Source organism: Gracilinanus agilis, chromosome 2 (assembly GCF_016433145.1).
Source record: "Gracilinanus agilis isolate LMUSP501 chromosome 2, AgileGrace, whole genome shotgun sequence".
Taxonomy (NCBI): Eukaryota; Metazoa; Chordata; class Mammalia; order Didelphimorphia; family Didelphidae; genus Gracilinanus; species Gracilinanus agilis.
In genome coordinates, this window is record NC_058131.1 from 491496987 (window position 1) to 491518984 (window position 21998).

Consider the following 21998-nt stretch of genomic DNA (forward strand, 5'->3'; position numbering starts at 1 on the left):
ATATTAATAAATATTGTCCAAAACCACACAGGCAAAGACAATTCCTTTTTTTAAAAGAGGGGGACAAATTGAATGTTTTTTTTCCCAACTAACACTACCATACACAGTGTTCAAAACCATCGTTCAACTATTCAGTTCTTCTTGCCTGTGTAACTATAGACCCTGAATAACTTAAACATTTAGCTAGATAAAACAGTAGAACTGTACAAATATGGATTTTCCTATTTGAAAGGTCATAAGTGCCCTATCACCAAAGAACTTCAAACAGAGGAAAGACGATTATTTGGACACATAATAGATAAAATTACTATTGAATTAATAATATGATTATAAATAAGATTAATATTGAACAGGATCACCTCTGACATTTCTTCCAAATTTTAATTCTTTGATTCCATGATCTGTTATAGATTGATATCAGTGTTTTTTAGTCTTTAGGTCTAAGTAAATATATGCTATGTATCTCCAGACAGATCATTGAGACCTATGAAAATTCAATGCATGAAAAGAAATATAGCAAAAGAAACAGAGATCAGGCCTTCAAATTAGGAAGGCTTTGGTCAAAGTTTTGCCATTGATATAGACAGGATATATGACTCAGTAAATCTTTTAACCCTTCACTGCCCCAAATAATTTCTAAAACTATAGAATAGTTGATAGTAAACATTGCTGGAGATATTTTTGCATACTCTGACTTAATATTTTATTATCAGGATTATGTAAATGTTGCTGAATGGAATTATATTTTTATTTCCCTGATAGGATTAGTTAACTTTTGATTTACATATATGCTCTAAAGATACTCATCTATTAGTTGAAATGAACTGACATAGAATTTCCTTTAAAACAAGTGTGAAACAACAAATCACTGTCGAGTTCATCTAATTTAGCATAGTAACAAAAAATGCTTTTTCATTTTTCTGTTGTTGAATGCTCCAGATTATAGCAATGTCTACAGATAGATAGATAGATAATTGGATGGATGGATAGATAGACAGACTGAAGAGTTTAACTCATTTATTTCATTTAATTTATTTTATATTATTTAGTACAAAACTAATTCATTTTATGTAATCCTTCAAGTAGTATATGTAACTAGAATGTTATAAAGGCTAGTCATGGTTATTTAATTGTATAAAATCAGTGATAGATAAGGAGAGAGTTAGCTTAAGAGATCCCCTTAGAAACTTTCTTGAGTTAAGTACACATCTTTACTATCTCCAGATTCGGGATAAAGACAACAGATGCAATCTTAAAGTCAGTTGTAAAAATAGAAATAGTATTTTCTTTTCTAGGAATTTATGTCTATAACAAGGTCCTCAGGTTTTTATGACTCATAGAGATGACTATTGTTGTGTGCAGATGCAAAGCATGGAATCCCTGCAAAGGTACAGGGATACCTCACCCAGAATTCCAGGGGACCCCCCTGGAGAACTTTGTGTGAGGGGCAGTTGAGAAGGGTTGAGGACAGTTAATTTGTGGGATTGGATGTGAGCAGACACTCTGCTTGTTTCTCCTGACTTGGGGTTTCTCCTGAGAAACCATTGTAGCTTAAGCCAGCAATTTCTACTCATAGGGTTAGCCTATTTGTTATTACTATTCTTCATTAATATAATTATATAATTATTTAGTAATTAGAGAGTAAGATATTTATCTATAGTAAGAGAGCCAGTTTTATTTAAGTGCTTCATCCCCTCCAGTGAGGAGGTGGAAGGGGGCATCAATTTAACAGTTCAGGGTCACCTTTCCTTTATCCTAAACCCTTCATTAATTTCTCTAATTTTCCTTGTTAATTCTTAATATAAGTTTTTACCTTAAAATCTGTGCCTGATAATTATTTGAGATGATACTTACAATTCAGTCTGTACATTTGGGTTGAATCCTGTTGGCTGTCAGTTTAAATCTCCTCTGTCCTCAACAGTTAGATAAATAATTTCTATATATCTCCTCTAACTGACCTGAGAGGAATATAAATTTAAGAAAGAAACATTATTGGGGTTTCAAACATAACAGAAACTCACCAGAAGAATCTTATTCCTGTCTTCATTACCAACTGAAGCAGAAGCAGTTAGAGGGGGAGGGGTTTGAGAGCCAGGAGTGTTTTACCCCCTCCTTTCCTCACTGTAGCCTGTCAATCTCTGGCTCTTAACTTAAAGCGCTATTTGGCCCTGAAAACATTTATCTGCTTCTCCAAAAAATCTGTTATTATAATCATAACACTATTTACTTTCATGTCTCTTCTTAAGAGTTATTTTCTCAGGGTATTTGTTATAAGGTCATTAAATTGCTTGAATCTTACCCTAGAAGTTATCAACTAATAACTAACATACTTTGAGAATGTAGGTTTTGTTAATCAATGATTTGTATCAACCATCAAAAGCCTATAAAAATAACTATGAACATCCACAAGATGTCTTTATTCACAGAATAGGATAGATAAAATCACTTTTCAATTCTGTATTATGGCCAGAGAGACTTCTTTATTTCGTACAGGATGGATGATAGATATACAGACTGATATATAGATGGGGAGAGAGAGAGAGAGAGAGAGAGAGAGAAAGGAACAGCTAAAATTTTTTGGTACTTTGATCATTAGCAAGTGATTATTCCTTGATGATTTTGTTTCATGACTCAGGGTCCTAATTGTTTCATGGATATAGCTTAACCACATAAAGTTTCAGATCTGCTATGCTTTATTATGCTTCCTAGAGACTGAAATTTTTAGTTACTTTAGTTATTCAACTCAGTTCAATCTTTCTTTAGGTCAGTATGAAAAGTAATGTGAATATAGAGTTCAAATGTCTGTTTTAAATATCCTTTTGCCCTTCTTATTCATCCATTCATTCAACTTATTCTGAGAGCAGTTATAATGTAGGACAGTGTTAAACATAGTAAGAAACATTGGACAAACCTCCTACCTCCAAATGCTAACTATCTAGATATAGTTAAGGTCATTGTACACATGGAAAAAATAAGATCAAAACAATTCAACATATAAATAACACAAATAATAAAACTATGTAGTTATCTAAAATATGAAAAGTTAGAGGAAAGATTGCTAATTAGAATTAACTAAACAACAGAGGAGACAGTGTTGGATTTGGAGTCAAGAAAACCTCAGTACCAATATTTATTCAGAAATTTAAGGGTCTCTAAGTAAGTCATTTGACCTCTCAATTTGTTTCCACATTATGTATAAATGGGAATATTGATAGATTGTACTTTATAAGGTAGTTATGACCTCTCAATTTTAGTTTCCTCATTATGTGTAAATGGGAATAATGATAGATTCTATCTTATAAGGTAGTTTTGAAGATAATAAAATGAGACAGCACATAAAGCACTTTCTAAAAAAAGTGCTATATAATGACTTTTAGTACTACTTCTAACACTACTGCTGCTACAACTTCTGTCTGAGATAATTCAAATGGAGCATATAATACGTGAAATTAATCTTCAAGCATAGTTATAATTTTAGTAGAAGAGGATAGAGAAAGGATAACATACTAGAATGAAAGAATAGAATGAATAAATATAGAAAGATGGAAAAAGTAGAAACCATTTTTTCATGGTAGACAGATTAATATTATAGATGTTTTATGGAGATGGAGTAGTGGGAGATAAGATATGATGAAATCTAGGTGTAGAATATCAAACATTGACATCAATATTCTATCCTGTGGACAATAAAGAGCCAAAAAAGATTGCTTTATTTTTTATTTTTTGATATTTTTCCAGGTTACTTGTAGGTACAATTTTAATAATCACTTTCTGACATTTTGCAATCCATGTTCTCTTTCTCACACTGCTTATTCCTCCTGAGATTCCAGATAATACATAGATTTTACATGTATCATGCAATATGATTTCCATGTCCATCATATTGTGAAAGAAGACACATAACAATTACACTAGAGAAAAAACTCATGAGGGAAGAATGAAATGCTTCAATATATCTTCAAACCTTATCAGTTCCTTCTTTGAGTGGATAGCCTTTTTTATCATGAGTCTCTTGAAGTTTTCTTGAATCCTTGCATTATTGATAATAGCTGTCATTCAAAAGTGATCATAATATATGTTTGCTGGTACTGTGTACTGTGTTCTCCGGGTTCTACTCACTTTGCTTTGCCTCACTTCATATAAGTCTTTCTAGTGTTATTTTTGGTGATCATTTCATGTGTCATTTCTTATAGCACAATACTATTCCATTACAACTATATACTGTAACTGCTTCAACCAATCCACAATTGATGCACATAAATTCAGTATTCCAACTCTTTGCCCCTACAAAAAGAGCTGCTATAAATATTGTTACACAAGTAGGTCATTTTTCTCTATCTTTGATCAATTTAGCAAAAAATAATCTTAATATAAAAAGCAATTTGTATACTAGTTACATAGTAAACATTCAATAAATGTTTATTAAATTTAATTGTTCTCCATAAACAGGCCACTTCATTGCTCCAAATCAGGCATTCTCTCTGACTTTCTTTCATGGCTGGAATGTATGCCCTCTTAATCTCTGAATATTGGATTCTCTGGTTTCTTTCAAATTCCATCTTCTACTGAATTCTTTTTCCAACCTCTTTTAATTCTAGCACCTTTCCTTTTTTAATTATTTCCTATTTATCCAGTATATAACTTATTTGCATATATTTGTTTGTCATCCCCTGTCCAACTGTGTCAGGGCTCTTTCAGAGCAGAGGTTATTTTTGTCTTTTTTTATATATTATATCTAGCAGTTAGGACAGTGCCTGGAATCCAGTAGTCACAATAAAATATCTTCACTAACTAAATGAAATTTAGCATTTCTGTCAATTATTTAAAAACATTAGTCCTAGAAGAGGTTCATAGGTGTAGCAGGCTAGATTAAAAAAATGAAAATCAACAATCATTTATCTAGAGCTAGAAGGATCTTCAGAATCTGTCTTATCTACTCCACTCATTTTGCAGATAAGACAACTAAGGTTCAAGGTGGTTGCATTGCCTGATCAATATTATAGAGGCAATAAGTATTAGAAATTAGATTTGACCCCATTTTTTCTAACCCTGGAGATTTTTTAAGAGAATAGTATTCTATAAATTCTCATAATATAAGTAATGAATGGAGAAGGTCATAAAATTAGTAAAGAGAATCAGTAGTAAAAATCCTCAAAAATGAATGAAAGTTCTATTAATAAATACTATAAGACAAAGGAACAAAAATTAATATGATGAAATAAAAATTCTTGTGAAATCCTCCTCTCAATGAAAAAGGGGGGGAAACCAACCAGGATACCCCAGGGTGATTCAAAAGGGAATTTAATTTCATAAAAAAATAAATTATAAGTGAATATGTTAAAAGTTATACTTCTCAACAAATAATTATAAAGCTCAAGAGATTGCACATTTTTTTAAAAAAATCCATAATGGAGAGATTTTCTAAAGAACTGGGGAAAATCATACTATGTTATTAACACAAACATACTGAATGGGAAGAAAATTAGCAGAAAAATCATATGTAGTCGCATATAAAACAAAACATCATTTCTATGAAAACTAAAACATTTAACATCAAAGACATACTATGGAGACAACTTAAGAATACTTGGTCTTCCAAAAGAATATGACAAAATTAAAAAAGAAGAAAAAAGTCTGATCATAGTGCAGGAAACTAATGGATTAGTGATTGAAAAACACATATATTATGCAATTATTGCATGTTAAGCAATGTGCTAAGCAAAAGATCAGATCATATTAACTGCATGAACTGATACAGAGTGAAATAAACAGAATCAGGAGAACATTATACAAAGTTACAGCAATATTGTACAATGATCAGCTATGAAAACTTGGCTATTCTCAGCAAGGCAGTGATCTGGGACAATCCTAAAAGTTGGATGATGGGAAATGCTATCAACCTACAGAGAAAGAACTATTGGATTGGATGGATGTGGATCAAAGCATAGCTGTCTTTCACATTATTATATTTACAATTTATTTTGGAGTATTGGTTTTGTATGAGAATTTCTCTCACAGCAATGACAAGCAAATATGGAAGTGCATTTTGCTTGATAATAAAAATGAAGAAAGGAAGTATCTAGACTTAAGGAGCTTCAAAGACAATTATCCAGAACTTCTAAATAAAGAACCCAAAGCACTAAAAAAGACAATCTACAAATCAACTTGTGAGGTGGAGTTAGAATATGTGTTGGAGAGAATCTTGTGCTTGGATATCCATTATCTAAAATGGAATAAAACTCTGAAAGTCAAATGTTGAATTTTTTCTAGTCTTGTGAAAGCATATGATATATAATAAAAATTTCTATTCTCACATATATTCTTTTGTTTCTGTTCTACTTCATCTGTTAATATTCTTTTGGCATATTCATTTCATTCAGAGTGATTTGTTTCATCTTAAAATGTGTTAAAGTAATTAGAGAAAATCTAGGAGTTTATATATATAATGTGTGTGTGTTTATTTTCAGTGTTTTAATAAAGATTCAGAAATATAGTGAGTGCTCTTTAATTTAAAATGGCCAAAAAAGTTAGCTTCTGTACATAATGGAAAAATTTTTCCTTAAATAAAATTGAAGAATTTCTGTGAACTCTCTTCTTGGAGTCCACTCACTAGCCTCAGAAATTCAGGGCCTTTTATAGTGGCTTCTTGTCTCCTCTTTACAGGGGCCAATCACAGTTTCCAAATTTTCTAGCACTTCCCAGGGGGAAGTGTCTGTGGGATCAACTTCGCACCTTCTGAAGGTCAATTTTTCATCAAAGGGTTTACACTTTCCCTATTGAACAGTTTCTGAGGGTGTGAACTCTTAAAAGAATTCACAAGATTCTGACTGTTTGAATTAGAAAAAAGGTGGAGCTCTCCAAGTATCTTCCTGGCTTCACACCTAGCACTAAGTACAGTGTGAATTCATCAAGTGATTTGTGACCTCCTCTACCTAGTTCAAGCTTGTACTTAAGTTAGTGTTAATTCAGGATAGATAATTGAGTAAAGAATTATTTTTCACAACAGAAAGTAAAACATGGAAAAATCCGATGTAATGGACTTTGCTACTGGTAGCAATGGAACAAGCCAGGACACTCTGGAAAGAATGGGAAAGAATGCTATCTACATTGAAAGAAAGAACTATGGGAGTAAAAATGAAAAAGAAGAACATGTGACATCACTTATCACATGTCTATGTGGATATGTGATTTGGGGTTTAGGCTTTAAAAGATCACTCTATCGCAAAAATGAATAATATGAAAATAGATATGAGTGATAACATTTGTGCAACCCAATGGAATTGCTTGTTGACTCTGGGAGGGGGAAGGGAAGAGGGGTGAGAAAGAAAATGAATTATGTAAATGTAGACAAAAATTTTAAAATTAAAATTAAAAAATGGCTGTTTGTCTTTTTCACCCTTGCCTTCCATAGGTTGCAGAAATGAGCTTCAAATATATCTACAGTTGGTAAAAATTACAATGAATATTGACTGCAATCATATTTGATACCAAGCTTTGCTGATTAGCATACACCTAAGAGGGATATTTCTCAACTAGATTATGCATTGGTTCTAATAAAAACCAGTTAAAATAAAAACAATATATGATTTTACATTTATATAGTGCTTACTATATACCAGGTGTTGCGCTCTCTCAGGGCTTCACAATTATTTTCAAATTCAATCCCTACAACAACCATATTAGGAAGATGAGACTATTATCATCATTTTACTGATGAGCAAAGAAGTAAACTTAGGCAAAGTCTCTTGCTTATACTAGAGTCAGAAGGTGTCTGGGAACAGATTTTAACTTAAATGTTCCTAACTCCAAGCTAGATGTTTTTAACTATACCACCTAACTTTATAGGAAAGTTAAAGTATTATTAGATGAAACCCTATCAACGTTGAATTTTGTGTCTTCACAGAAGGATTTGGCCATAATGTATTATATAAAACAAAATTGACTGAAATATTTTGATGTTGGATAAGTATAGAGGAATACCCCACATAATCAGAACATTCAAAGACAACGGAAGAGAGATCTGTGGAGAACATATCAGTTATGAAACTGATCACTGAAAATAAAAAAGGGGGAAGGGATTAGATTTGGTGATTGTAAATTCAATTATTTCCTAAGAAGGGAGGAGTCTAAGTAGAAATCAGATTATTTAGGTTTAAGGAAACAATACATGGTGAGAACATATAGGCAGTAGAGATACACAGAGGGAACCATCATTAACAGAAGTGATTATTTCTCTGTTTCCTTTAATGGAACAGAAAAGGGTATTTTTCTATACTTTTGACTCTCTCAGATCACTGAGCAGAGATGTCAGACTATTGAAGCACGATATTTCATATCTCTATGTCATACTTCTATGTTTTGCTAGTCAGAAAAAGGTTATTTAGGCAACATTTTAAAATGTCATTCCAATTTGCTTATTTTGCTCACTCTTTATATTTGTCAATGCCTAATTACCATAAAAATATTTTCTAAACAAAAGAAATGTTTTTAGCACAGTTTTCCCCTGAGGTCTTTGGCAAAAATGATTCCTTTTTAAAGGGACCAAGTCTGGCTGATTCTCCAAAGACTTACACAAAAAGCATATTTTTAAGCAAAACTACACAATTGTTTCATCATGGAAAAATGCTCTGTTAATTAATAAAAGTCTTGTGTATGCTTGTAGTAGTCATATTTTCCTCTTGTCACTTACAATGCTATCACTGAGATTACATTAATCAGATTATGTTGTACAGTTGCTCTATTTTCACTTTTTTGTTTTGTTTAATTTAGACCTGTTGGTTGTGGCTAATTCTTTGTGACCTCATTTGGGTTTCCTTGGCAAATATATTAGAGTAGTTTGTCATTTCCTTCTCCATTTTACAGTGGAGGAAACTAAGGCAAACTGTGTAAGTGACTTGCCCAGGGTCATTGAGCCCCTAAGTATCTGAAGCTTGATTTGAACTCAGGGAGATGAATCTTCATGATTCCAGGCCCAGCACTATTCACCATGCTACCTAGCTGATCTATATTGGTTTTTATTTAGGGACAAACTTTTTTTCTGGATGAGTATAGGTGTTTCTGTCCACAAATTTAGAGAGATTAAAACACAGATTATTCATTTTAGATATTATAAATTCTTTTCTCTCCCAAAGGAGAACAACTTCTAATTGTCAGACTAGAGAAGATGAGATTCCTAGCCTGTTAAATACTGCATATTCAAGTAGCCACTGGTTTCTCGGCATCCTTCTATATTTCAAATTCAAAGATATACAGTGAGAACTCAATTAAATTCAGAACATGTTTTATCTAGATCAAGCAACTTTAAAGTGCTATTGAAATAGTAAAGGAACAGCTTAGAAAAAATGTAGCCTTATGGTTCAACCTTTGCCCTTTTAAAAGGAACCATAGGAAAATAAAGGAAAAAGAAGAATAAAAATTTCTCCAACTTTTCATATTTCTTGAAAGAGAAAATTACCTGATAGGCTCATCTTGGATTCTTTGTTCCTTATAGTGGAGGTATTTCTTAAGGTTATTTGCCACCAAATATTTTCATTCTTTGTCCTATGCCCATTGCAAAAATAGCACCTTTTTCTTTTCAGATGTTAGAGTATAGGATGTTGTTTCCCAGTTTGCTAAATCTGGGATAGGGTGTTATGGACCCTTGTCAGCCTATGCTTCATTTTCATCAGACAATCACTTTCCCTCTCTCTAACTGCTAGTTTGTGTTTCTGTATCAATCTATATGCAGATGTCATAGCTACTTCTGTGGGTGGCAGTGCTCCTCCCTAAAAATTTAAACTAAAATGTATGCCTAATCACTTGATCTCCCCATAGTCCCTTCAGTCCCTGTGTTGTCAAAACTGCAATCCAAGAGATTTTGTTCCACTTCAATTCCCATCATGCATTTTCCATGTCCTGGAGACACTAAGGCTATATTTAGATATCCATCTCAATTTTAAAATGGGAGAAAAATAAAGCCTGGAGAGGCTAAATAATTTGCCCACAGCCTCAAGGTCAGATAAATTATTTTGGTATGGAATGAGGAAGAGAAAGGTTTCTAGAACCCCAGCTTACTCTTTTCTTTCCATCATAGTAACTATTAATTATATCACAGAATTGTTTTTTTGTTTGTTTGTTTTTCCCCAGTGTAACACAGTAGTCAAGATTGTTGAAATGTCTTATTTGCACATTTTCAAAAGCATCTGAAGATTAAGGTTATACTCTAAGAACTCTTCCCCTCTTTTAAGTGTCATTGTTGTTCAATTATTTTGGTTTGGATAGATCAATAAATTTCAACAGTGTATTGATGCATCTATATGAGGCAATTTTGTATGTTCTAGAAAAAGTGGTGGTTATGAAGTCAGATTATCCAAGTTCTATCACTTCCTCCCTCTAGGACCACTGACACACCATTTCCAATGTCTGAGCTTCAGTTTCCTCAATTTAAAAATGAAGAGGTTTAACTAAATGATCTCTGGCATTCCTTTTAGCTCTAAAAGTAAGATGATCTTTCATAAGGTAAAGAATTGCTTCTCTGAATCAGTTATGCTAATGGCCACCCCTTCTACTTCCTAGAATACCTGTGTAACAGGTTAATGATTATTAATAATATTTATTCCCCTCCTTGTTGTTTTTGGAGGTGAGTAAATCTAGCCTGTAACTTGGGGATTATTCTTCCAGAGAGCAGTTAGATGTGCCTACAGGAAGATCTTCTATAATCTCATAGACTTAATATTACTGAATATTCAGAAAGTGGGATTTGAGCTAAAAATCTGTAATTACTTCAAAAGCTTATTCCTCCATCTTGTAAACTCCCCTTTGCCCGAGGTTGTTGATCTGCCTGTGCCAGCTTTTGTTATCTAGTTTTTCATTTTTTTTAAACTTCTTTTTCAATGCCCAAGAGCTTTGTCACTTCAGGCCTACAAAAAAGACCTGGAGACCCAAAGAGAAGATGCATAGATAGCCTTGAGAAAGTACACCATTTCCAGTCTAGCACCTGCCTATTGCTCTGGGTAAATAGCTGACTTGTAAAGGCTGCTTGCTTACACAGTTTCTGAGTAATCTAATTATTGGAGCTGAGCCAGAAGGGTTTATCCCAAACGTAGCAATTCACACTGACATTAAAAAGAAGGGGGGTGAGGCATAGGGAGGAAGGCAAATCAAAAACTTTGGAATTACCAGTGCACTACGAGATGAGTGCCTGATTAAATTCGTTTTGTCTTTTCAATCACAGATCTCAAGTAAAGTGTCTCTTCTCTCTTGCAATCTGGACATCTTGACAGCCAGATTTAATTCGGTATCACTTTCTGCCTGATATGGAGTGACGCGCAGGAGGGTCCAAGCTGGCATGCTAGATGAGTGCGATTACACTCTGGATCTTTTAGACCTATGTGTCCATCCACTTTTCTGCAGTTTAGGCAATAATAGAGACAGATGCACAACCCTACATATGTCTATATGGAGTGTTATATGTGAGTGTGTGTGTGTACACACACACACACACACACACACACNTACTTATACAATTATTATTAACTAAGATTGATCCTGGGAAAATAATTTAACTTTTATACCTCAGTTTTCTCACGTATAAAATTGGAAAAATAATAATAGCTCTTCCTACTTTACAGGGTTATGATAATTGTTAAGACACCTTGGAGAATATAAAACTCCATCTAAGAATAAAATTGAATTATCTGTGTATTTAGTACGATTTATTTCTTCATTTCCATACATGTGCATAATACTGATGCTCTGAGGATACTTTTGACAATTTCCTCCCTAAGGTTTTTCCTCTCATTTGGCTTAAAATAATGAAGAGTTTAAATTCAGAAAAAACAAAAGATTTTAAATGTTTTTTTTTTAAATATGCAACTTGACAGGTATTTAGATATAGATATATACACAGTGTCCCAAAATTCTTAGTGTACTTTAAGGCAATACAAATTATAAAAATTTTTACATATAAGATTTAGTGATCTGCATATTATATAGTACTGCATAAACCATGTGTATGTATGTGTTTGCATGTGTTTGTGTAAATATGTCAACATATATGAGTATATAGAAATAGATATAAAATTATAAAATTCTTTTAAGAAAACAAAAAATTATAGGTCAAATTTGTACTTTTCCATGTGGTCAGTCTGAAACATTCAATCCACATCCACTAGTTTTTTTAGTTGCAATCATATTTTTAGTAACTAGTCCATGTACTCTAAAAGTTAATTGTATAATCAGGATCTTGTACGATTTAAAGATTTCCCCTGCATGTAAGAACATTGGTTTCCCTCAACAGACTTTACTTTTTTGGATGAATTTCAAAGCAAAATCATTATCAAATGTCTGTCAGGGTCACTTGAAGTCTGATATAGGTATTAACATTAATTCCACATTGAAAAATGAAAGGCAGATGCCTGCTTCTTAATCTAAAGGAAAATTTATTCTTTATTTTCTTTCAGCACTAAGGTCAAAGTACTTGATTTTATTTATTTTCTTTCGGTCAAATTCTCTCTGTGTGTCTCTTTCCCTCTCCCTCTCCTTCTCTGTAAGTTATTTTTATGATAGAGCTAGACCTGCCAGGACCTACCTGTTCCAGGGCTCTAGACACTGACCTGCTGTCTTTGGACCAGCCTTAGTTTCCAGGATAAGGTTTTCAGTGCCTCTATTGTCTGCCCTACAGGAACTCTGGGTAGGGATTATTAGCTCTGTCCTGGTAAAAATGACTGTCCCTTGAAATCCACATTTGCTGAATTAAAGTTTTTAAATAAAATGAAAAAAAAATGGTAGGGAAGTGACCAGGACACTCTTCCATAGTTAAAGTTGTCCTTAGGAACTTTGTCTCAGGCTTAATGCTTTGGAAAAGTTAACACTGCTACAGAGAGAGGCCAAGAAGAGGGAGATTTATAATGATTCAAAAAGGTTTGAGGCAGAGAAAAAAGGGAGAAAAAAAGTAGTTACAACTACTTGATGTTAAAATAAATAAATAAATTTGAGATATTGCTGTTCACTTGCTTCTTCTCATTAACATTAAGGCAACCTGGAAAGAACTGTGACTGTTCATCTGGAAGCAACCTTCCCTCATCCTGCTTTACAAACCTAGCTGACATTTAATATGATTTTATGGTTGCAAAGTGCTTTTCATTCAATTTTTCATTTGAACCTAACAATAATACTAAAATATTAGTAGTATAATAATTGCCACTCAATGGATGAATAAAATGGAGATTTAAAGCATTTATGTGACCTACCTATACGCTCATTCACAGTCAACTTATTCTGCATCCTTATGTGACTTCTAATTCACTATTTCACTCTTTTTCTCCAAGAATGTTTTCCATTTACACAGTGGGGTATCCAAAAACCATCTGCCCTGGATCCAAGTTACCTCGTTAGTTCACTTCACTTACCACAAGTTCTCCACCCATATATTTTTTTGCAATCAGCCAGAGTTGGCTAATTCATAGTAAGTGTATTAAACAAAAGGGCATAATGAAAAAAAAAATTTTTTCCCAAATACTCATGAGGTACATGTTGCCACAAGTACCCACAATATCAGAAGATAGAACACAGGAAAATCTGTGTGAGCAAAAGATTACACATATAGGAAAGGAACACATATAATCAAGTTATCTATAGAGAGATTCATAAAGGGGCTACACATGAAGAATATGTGACCTGGATATAGACGGAGAGGGAGGGGCAACTCATATTTCTGATACTGTTCAGGCAAACAACCTGAAGTCTCTCCACTTGATCCTACTACCTAGAATGCTGTTCTCCTGGACACTATATAGCTTTCATAGTGGCCACCATTGTTCTGCCAAATGTTCTGTCAGATATTTCTCTGGTGGCTGCTGCTGAATATTTTTTTGCTAGAAGATGCTCAGCTAGATGTCTTTGGAGTAGGTACTACCAGTTGACTCCATCTTCTGTCAACTAAAATTCTTGGCTACTTCATTGTGAAGGGAATAGGTGCTATTATACTCTTTGTAGCTTAAAACCCACATCAAAACCCCACTAGACAAATACAAACTGAATATGTTAACTTTTTTTAGAAGACATAAAATTCTGCCTATAGCCAGCAAAAGTCCTGCTCTTTTGTAGTTTTCCTGTCTTGATATCTTAGAACTTTTTTATTAGCAAGAAATTTTACGTTCAACAGGCTAAGGTGTTTAGAAAAAAGAACAAGTCTCTCACAAATATCAAATATTCTTGGATTTACTCTTTTCTTTAGACTCAAGTTCTTGGTCCTGGCTCTTGGGGTCTTAGAAAGCAACTCTACACTTCTTCATAGTATGAATTCTGTATGTTTCCCAATTTTAATTCCCAATAGCTAACCATAATGTATTATACAATGACTACCAAAATACTCTGGTGTCTCGGTTTTGGCTTTACCTAGTTGTTGCTACCGCAGTGTGAGTGTGTGTGTATATGTGTTTTCTTTATTTCTTTTATGTTCTCCCATTATTATGCCAGCATATGGATAGGGACTGAAACTTCTCTTGTATTGTCATGTTTGTTTTCACCCTTTTTAACTGAATTTCAGGCTTTTATAAATTTAGATAAAACCAGTCCAAAGACTTAGAGGAATTTTGATAACATTTTTTTATATTCATATATCCATTTAAAGTCTACAGAATCTTTTACATATATTTTCCCATTTCTTCTTCAACATAGTCTTATAACATGAATACCAGGGATATTGTTATTTCTGTTTTAGAGATGAGAAATGATCATAGAAAATCCAGGGGAATGTCAGATCAAGCTAAGAGAACACATGAAGCAAAAGGGTAACACGTCTATATAAAATCTTTTTTGCTGAAGGGGAAGCTAGGTAGATCAGAAGATAGAATGTTAGGCTTGGAGTCAAGAGGAAATGGTTCAAATTTGGCCCTAGATACTTCATAGCTGTGTGATCCTGGGGAAGTAACTTGACTGTGATTGTTTATCCCTTGCCACACTTTTGTCTTAGACTTGTTTCTAGGACAGAAGTAAAAGTTTTACTTTTATTTATTTATTTATTTATTTTGCTGGAGGTTCCCTTTAGATATGATGAAGTTTATGCTTGATTACTTATAGAACTGTGAATCAGCTTCCAGTATATCTTTGGAGAACAATAAGAAGATGAGAAATCTTCTGTACCTTCCCAATTTTCAAGGTTCTATTTTTGTTCAAAACAAGGGAAAGAGGATGAGGCACTCTACACATTCAACCTTCCAATTAATCCTTTTCAGAGGTAGCTCTCCTATCTAAACAGAGTTAATTAACTCTGAACCTTTCTTGGGAATAAACTGGCTTATTTTATAAATGATCCCTAGAGTATAAACAAGTTCCCTTGGACAATCCAACCACTCTTTTTGCATATAACTTCCATTTAATCCAATAACTTATCAGAGACTTCTAGACTGAATAAGGTTTTTGATGCTTGCTTGGAAAGGCAAGTCACATTTCCACCTGGTCAAAATACCAAGGAATAGTATTTTAACACTTATTTTAGGTGGAGCAGAGTAATTTTATTTACTCGTTTGGTCAGACTCCACTCCTACAAAAGCTTAATTTAATTGTAGTGCTTTTAATTGCATTTTGTTTATTTATATTTCAAGATTGTAGTGATAATGATGAATATGAACAAAAATCTCTTACATTCACTATGAGGAATACTTATGAACAATTGAATTAAACATTTTTAGTTCCTTGCATCTGGTAGATTATGGATAAACTGAATATACCTTGGCTTTTTCTACCATTATCTTTATTATTATTTTTCTAGATAGTAGGTCAATGAAATTTTAATATCTTTTCCAGACATTTTACAATCCATGTCCTCTCTCTCCCTCCTAATTTTCCTTTATCCCTAAGATAGCAGATAATATGATATAGGTTGTGCATACATATATTATCATAGACAGTGGTACCTTAGTACTCATTATGTTGTTTCTGAAAGCAGATCAAGTACCAAAAATGTCCAGGACCAAATAAATATCTCTAATAAAGAATAATATTAATTGAATTAATGCATTTCAGACACCCAGAAAAGTCAATTTTTATAAGGCTATATATTACATATGTAAAATACATTACCTATTTCATGTGAATACATTACCTATTTCATGTGTGTATTCTATATAAAATACATGCATTAATTGAGTTGTATTTTACTAAATAAATAATAATAGTACATATATCAATAAATAATTAGATTAAATATTTAATGCAACTTTACCTGCACTGAAAGAAGTTCATGGTCTAAGGAGGTGTCAGGTAGGAGAAATGTTATTGTCTGGAAGAGGAATACCCTTCTATAATATCTGGGAGCAATTGCCCTTCTGGAGTTCTTTCTCTTTCTTCTTTCTTTCACTTATCCCACTGAATGTTGCTTGAGATTCAACAGGGGCAAGCTGCACAAGAAACCTCTCCAATGATATTAGTTTTTGTCTGTGTTTCAAAACTACTTTTATGTACAATTGAATGTGTTAAAGCTTTATCTTGGTGATATTTTTCAACAAAGTTTTGCACTTCCACCCATTTTGCACACATTTCCTTCATTAAGGAAGTATGGATATCCTCCTTTGTTTCCTTCTTACCTGAAAAAAACAAACAAACAAACAAACAACTACTCCATCACTAGCTGTTGCTGCTGCCTTTGAAGTGTCTATAGCACCTCAATGATGAACTCTTCTTTATGCTCCTGAACTAACATATTATTCTTTGTTTTGGCTGAAATGGGCATGAGCTTTCTGAGATCATGAAGCCAAAAAGTTCTAGGAAGTTCATTGAGTACCAAGCAAAGATCAAATATCAATTTTTCCCCATCAAAATGTGTCAAATACCAAATTTGATGAGTTCCCAAATCATAAAGGACCAAGGTTTGATGTTAATACATATTTTCCTAATAATTATGTTGTTGGACAAGACATGTATTGTATATACTAGAGAAAAATTTATAGAGAAAATAAAATGAAAAATGGTATTTTTAAACTGCATTCATACTTTTCTTTCTAAGATGGTTAATGTAGTTTTTTCTACATGTCACCTGGAGTTGTCCTGTGTCCTTGCCTTGTTGATAATAGTTGTTATTTACAGTTGATCATCATACATTATTATTGTTACTATTTACAATGTTCTCCTGGTTCTTGTCACTTCATTTAACCTCATTTCATACAATCTTTACAGGTTTGGCTTTGGTTTTGTGATCATCTTGTTTGTAATTTCTTAAGGTTCAATAGTATTCCCTTACAAGCATATATTACAACTTGCTCAGTCATTCCTCAAATTATTAACATCTCTCTGGTTTCCAGTTTTTTGACACTACAAAAAGAGGAGCTATAAATATTATTTTTGTATAAATAGTTCTTTTTTCCCTTTTCTTTAACCTCTTTGGGATATAGAACTACTATGGTATTTCTTGGTCAAGGAGAGCTTGATGGACATGATCCCATATTGCACTCCTGAATGGTTGTTATCAGTTTACATCTCCATCAACAATATGTTAGTGTCCTAGTTTTTCCACATCACATCCAACATTTTACCCTACCACTATCCTATCAGTAAAGAAAATTATGACTTTTTATTATTTTAATTATTTCATTTTTAATTAAAAGTAAAAATATTAAGAAAACAAGTAAAGCAAAACCTTATAAAGATTCCCTATCTTCTTGCAAATATTTTACTTCAAAGCTTCCTTCAGTTTAAAGACATGATTAACTTACCTCACAACATCTTTACCAGAAATCCTCTCAAGAGAAGTAATTCAATTTAGTGAAAGACAACTTCACTCTGAAGTCACCTTTGATTTAAAGCCATAGCCAAAGTAATTCAATTTAATAAAAACTCTATTTTCTAAAGAGAAAACTGCAATATATCATTTGTTTTATGCCTTTATATAAATATATGTATTTATATTTACATATGCATATATAAACATATATGTATTTATATATTTGTATAAGTATATATAGTGATATAAAATATTTTTTGTTTTTAACAAAAGCTTTGTTCTTTAGCATTCTTTCAAATAAAAACTTTTTTTGTATTCCTAATGTGTGTAAACTAATTTGCCAAAAGTTTATATCATTTGGAGATTATAATAAAGTCTTACTTGATTGTTTTGGTTAAATTCTACCTTCAGAAGGAAGAGAGCTGTTTACTAAAATTTCATCTCAATTTGGAGTAATTTTTATTTCTCATTTTCTTAATAATGGTTAAATTTTCCCTATCCTTTTTCTTTCTTAAAAAAATACTAGACTTTCTAACTTACTCTCTTGTGTTATTTTTGAGATGAGTACTGGATATAGTTAGAGTATTATTCTCCAAATGATTGGCAGTTTCTAAGCTAAGATGCATGTTTATAAGATTTTGCTTATTTAAATATAGAAATCAATTTCCTGTTTTCCTAGTGTTTTGGTCAATCTTTAATTGACTTCTATAGACTCTTAAATCAATAAAAGGGGAAAAGACCAAATCAATGAATTTGGAATGCAAATTTTTTAAATAATTAGGAAAAAATACATTGAAAAGTGGTAAATATTAAAACATTCTGATATGAGAAAAAAGTGGAGGGAAGGACTAATGCAATAAATTAGGTACACAATAAACAGTAGTACAGGACTACAGTATTCTAGTAGTTTTTTACACCTGGGATGAAAATTTATTAAATCAAGGGTCCCAAATTTAACCATTTAGCTTAGAGATCAGAACTTAACCATAAAAATGGTAAGAAGGTAAGCACTATCATATTAAAACAAACAAACAAACAAAAACACATCTTCTGGGAATTCCAGAAAGTAGATTGGAACTAACTAGGCATAGAAAAACATCTCACAACAAGATAAGATTAAAATAGATAAATGACTTGGCAAAAAGGATGATTTTGTGAACAAAGTAGGAGAATGTGGAAAATTTTACCTGTCAAATCTATGGATAAGGGAAGAGTAATGACCAAACAAATGATAGAGATGACAATGAAGATAAAATGTTTAATTTTATTTACATTTAATAAAAAAAATTTTTGCAGAAAGCCAAAACAGGCAAAATCAGAATGAAGTCAAACAATTGGAGTGAAATCTTTTACAGAAAATCTCTCTTTTAAAAACCTAATTTTTCAAATGCATTGGAAACTGAGCCAAATTCATATAAATGTGAGCCTTTCTCTAATTGATAAGTTGTCAAAAGTTATATATGGGAATTTTACAGAAGAAGAAATAAAAATTATCAATAACCATGAGAAAAAGATCAAATTAAAACAATTTTGAGGTACCACTTCATGCCTATCATATTGGCTAATATGACATTAAAGTTAAATGGCTCCTTACTGCTCTTTTGCCTTGGAACCAATACATAGTTTTGACTATAAGATGGAAGGTTACGTTTGTGTTTGTTTGTTTTTTAAAAATAAATGACAAAAGGGGCAGCTAGGTTGCTCAGTGTATAGAGAGTCAAGCCTGAAGATGGGAGCTCCTGGGTTGCAATTTAGTCTCAGACATTTAGTGTGATCTTGTAAGTATCATTTTTTTTGTATTTCTATTTTTTTTATTTTTTAGAATATTTTTCCATGGTTCCATGATTCATGTTCTTTCTCTTCCCCTCCAAATTACCCCCCCACCTTCCCCATAGCAAACATGTAATTCCACTGGGTTTTACATGTTACATTGATCAATACCTAATTCCATATTGATAGTTGCCCTGGGGTGGTTGTTCATAGAGTCTACATTCCCAATCATATTCCCATCAACCCATGTGTTCAAGCAGTTGCTTTTCTTCTGTTTCTACTCCCACAGTTCTTCCTCTGAATCTGGCTAGTCCCTCAGAATTGTTCTGGATCACTACATTGCTGCCAGTAGGGAAGTCCTGGACATATTTTTTAAACCAATTGGCTTTGAGAAGGAGTGGGCTGAGCCTCCACTGTGGGTCATGCAGCTTCCGTGGGTGGTGGGAAATAAGGAAACAGTGATGGAGGCTTGTGCTAAATTCTCTGCACCCATGTGACTTCTCAGCCTATGGAGACTTTCCTGACCCCTCCTTTGCTTTCCAGATCCTACCCTCCCTGGAAGAAGACCACAAAGAGTCTCTGGGAGGGCACCAAGACCCTCTCCCTTCCAGGGGGCAATCAAGATCTGTCTGCAGCAATCCCCAACCCCATTTCCTGAAGAAAGCTGCCTAAGGTAGTCAACAGCATCCTGAAAAGTAGACCTTCCTCCATACAGGATCCATTGTCTCTGGGGGTTGGGGTGGGGGGACAGGCATGGCACATGATCTCTAAAAGATGCTAAAAGGTTTACCATCACTGGTCTAGCCTTTACTGCTTTTCTACCCTGGGACCACTCCTTAGCATGGACTCTAAGGCAAAAAGTGAGGGTTAAAAAAGAAAAAGGAAAAAGACTAATGCCAAATGATGAAGGGGATGTGAAAAATAGGTGCATTGATGCAGTTTTGATGGAGTTGTAACCTATTCTAATCCTTTTGTAGAACATTTTGTAACTAAATTGTTACAAAGCCTAAAAGGTTATAAAACCATTCATATCTTTTGGTACAGCTAAATTCCAGAGAGGTAAAAGGAAAGGGCAAAGGACCCACAGGTACAAAATTATTTATAGTAATTGCTTTTGTGATGGTAAGGACTTGAAAATTGAGAGATTGACCTTCAATTGGAGGAGAGTAGAAAAAATTGTGTTATGTGATTTTGATAGAATATTACTGTGCTATAAGAAATGGTTAGGGTTATTTAAAATAAAAAATGAACAAAAAAAAAAACAACCAAGAAGATTTATATGAACAGAAGCAAAGTTAAGTGAGAACTGGGAGAACATTTTGCACAAAGATACCAATATCATAATGATAATCCACTGTAAAAGGTTTAGCTACTCTGAGCAATACAATGATCTATGACAATTCCAAAGGTCTCATTAAAAAAAAAAATGCTAGCCACCTCTAGACAGAAAACTGATAAAAATCTAAGTGCCAACTGAAGCGTATTTTTAACTTCATTTGACCTTTTGATTTGTTTCTTTGTTTCTGCAATACAAGTAATAAAGAATTATGTATTCCATGACTGAACATATATGTTATCCAATCATGTTCTGACTGTTTATAATACTGTTGACAACATGACAACATTGTCCATGGAGTTTTCTTGCAAAGATATTAAAATTGTTACCCATTTCCTTCACCAGTAGTTTAAGGCCAGCAAAAGTTAAATGAGTTATCCAGAATCATACAGCTAGTAAGAATCTGAAATTGGACATGAACTAAAATCTTCCTGATTCCAGACCCAGCATTCCACCTATCGAACCATCTAGTTACCTTCACATGTATAGTGACTATCATATTATTTTCTTTCTGAGTGGTAGAAGAGGGATGAGGGGGTAGAAATTTTGGATGTGAAATTAATAATAATAATAATATAAATAAAACATTACTTACCTCTGTAAAAGTGGAGAAATGATTTACTATTTAGTTGTTTCTATTTTTGTCTTTAAAATAAAGCTTTTTGGACATATTTTGTTTTTCCTCACTAAAATCCTCCAAATCTCCCTTCTACTCTTTCCACAGTGCAATTCCACATGTAAATATTATTCTTAAAGAAAACTATAAAATGATTAATTAAGAAGATATATTAAGTTTAAATGAAATAGTTTCAAAATAAAGTCGCTTATGCCTCAATCCTTTGGAAAAGATTGATTATCTTCTCATGTCTTCACCTTGGGACCACATTTATGCTTTAAAATATTATTCTTTTTTACTCTTTTTTGTTTGTTATCCCTTCAATTTTTTAAAAAATTGTAATCATTATGTATACTTTTGTCATTGAGAGAAGCTAATAATATTAGATTTCCTTTTGTCTATTTATCATTTTTTCTTACACCCTAGTAATATTTCATTTCATTTCTGAACCACAATTCATTTATCTATTTGCCAAATGATGGGCATTTGCTTTGCTTTCATTTCTTTGCTACTATAAAAAGTATTGTTCTGAATATTTGAGTGTTTATGGAAGATTTTATTTTTATCAATGACATCTT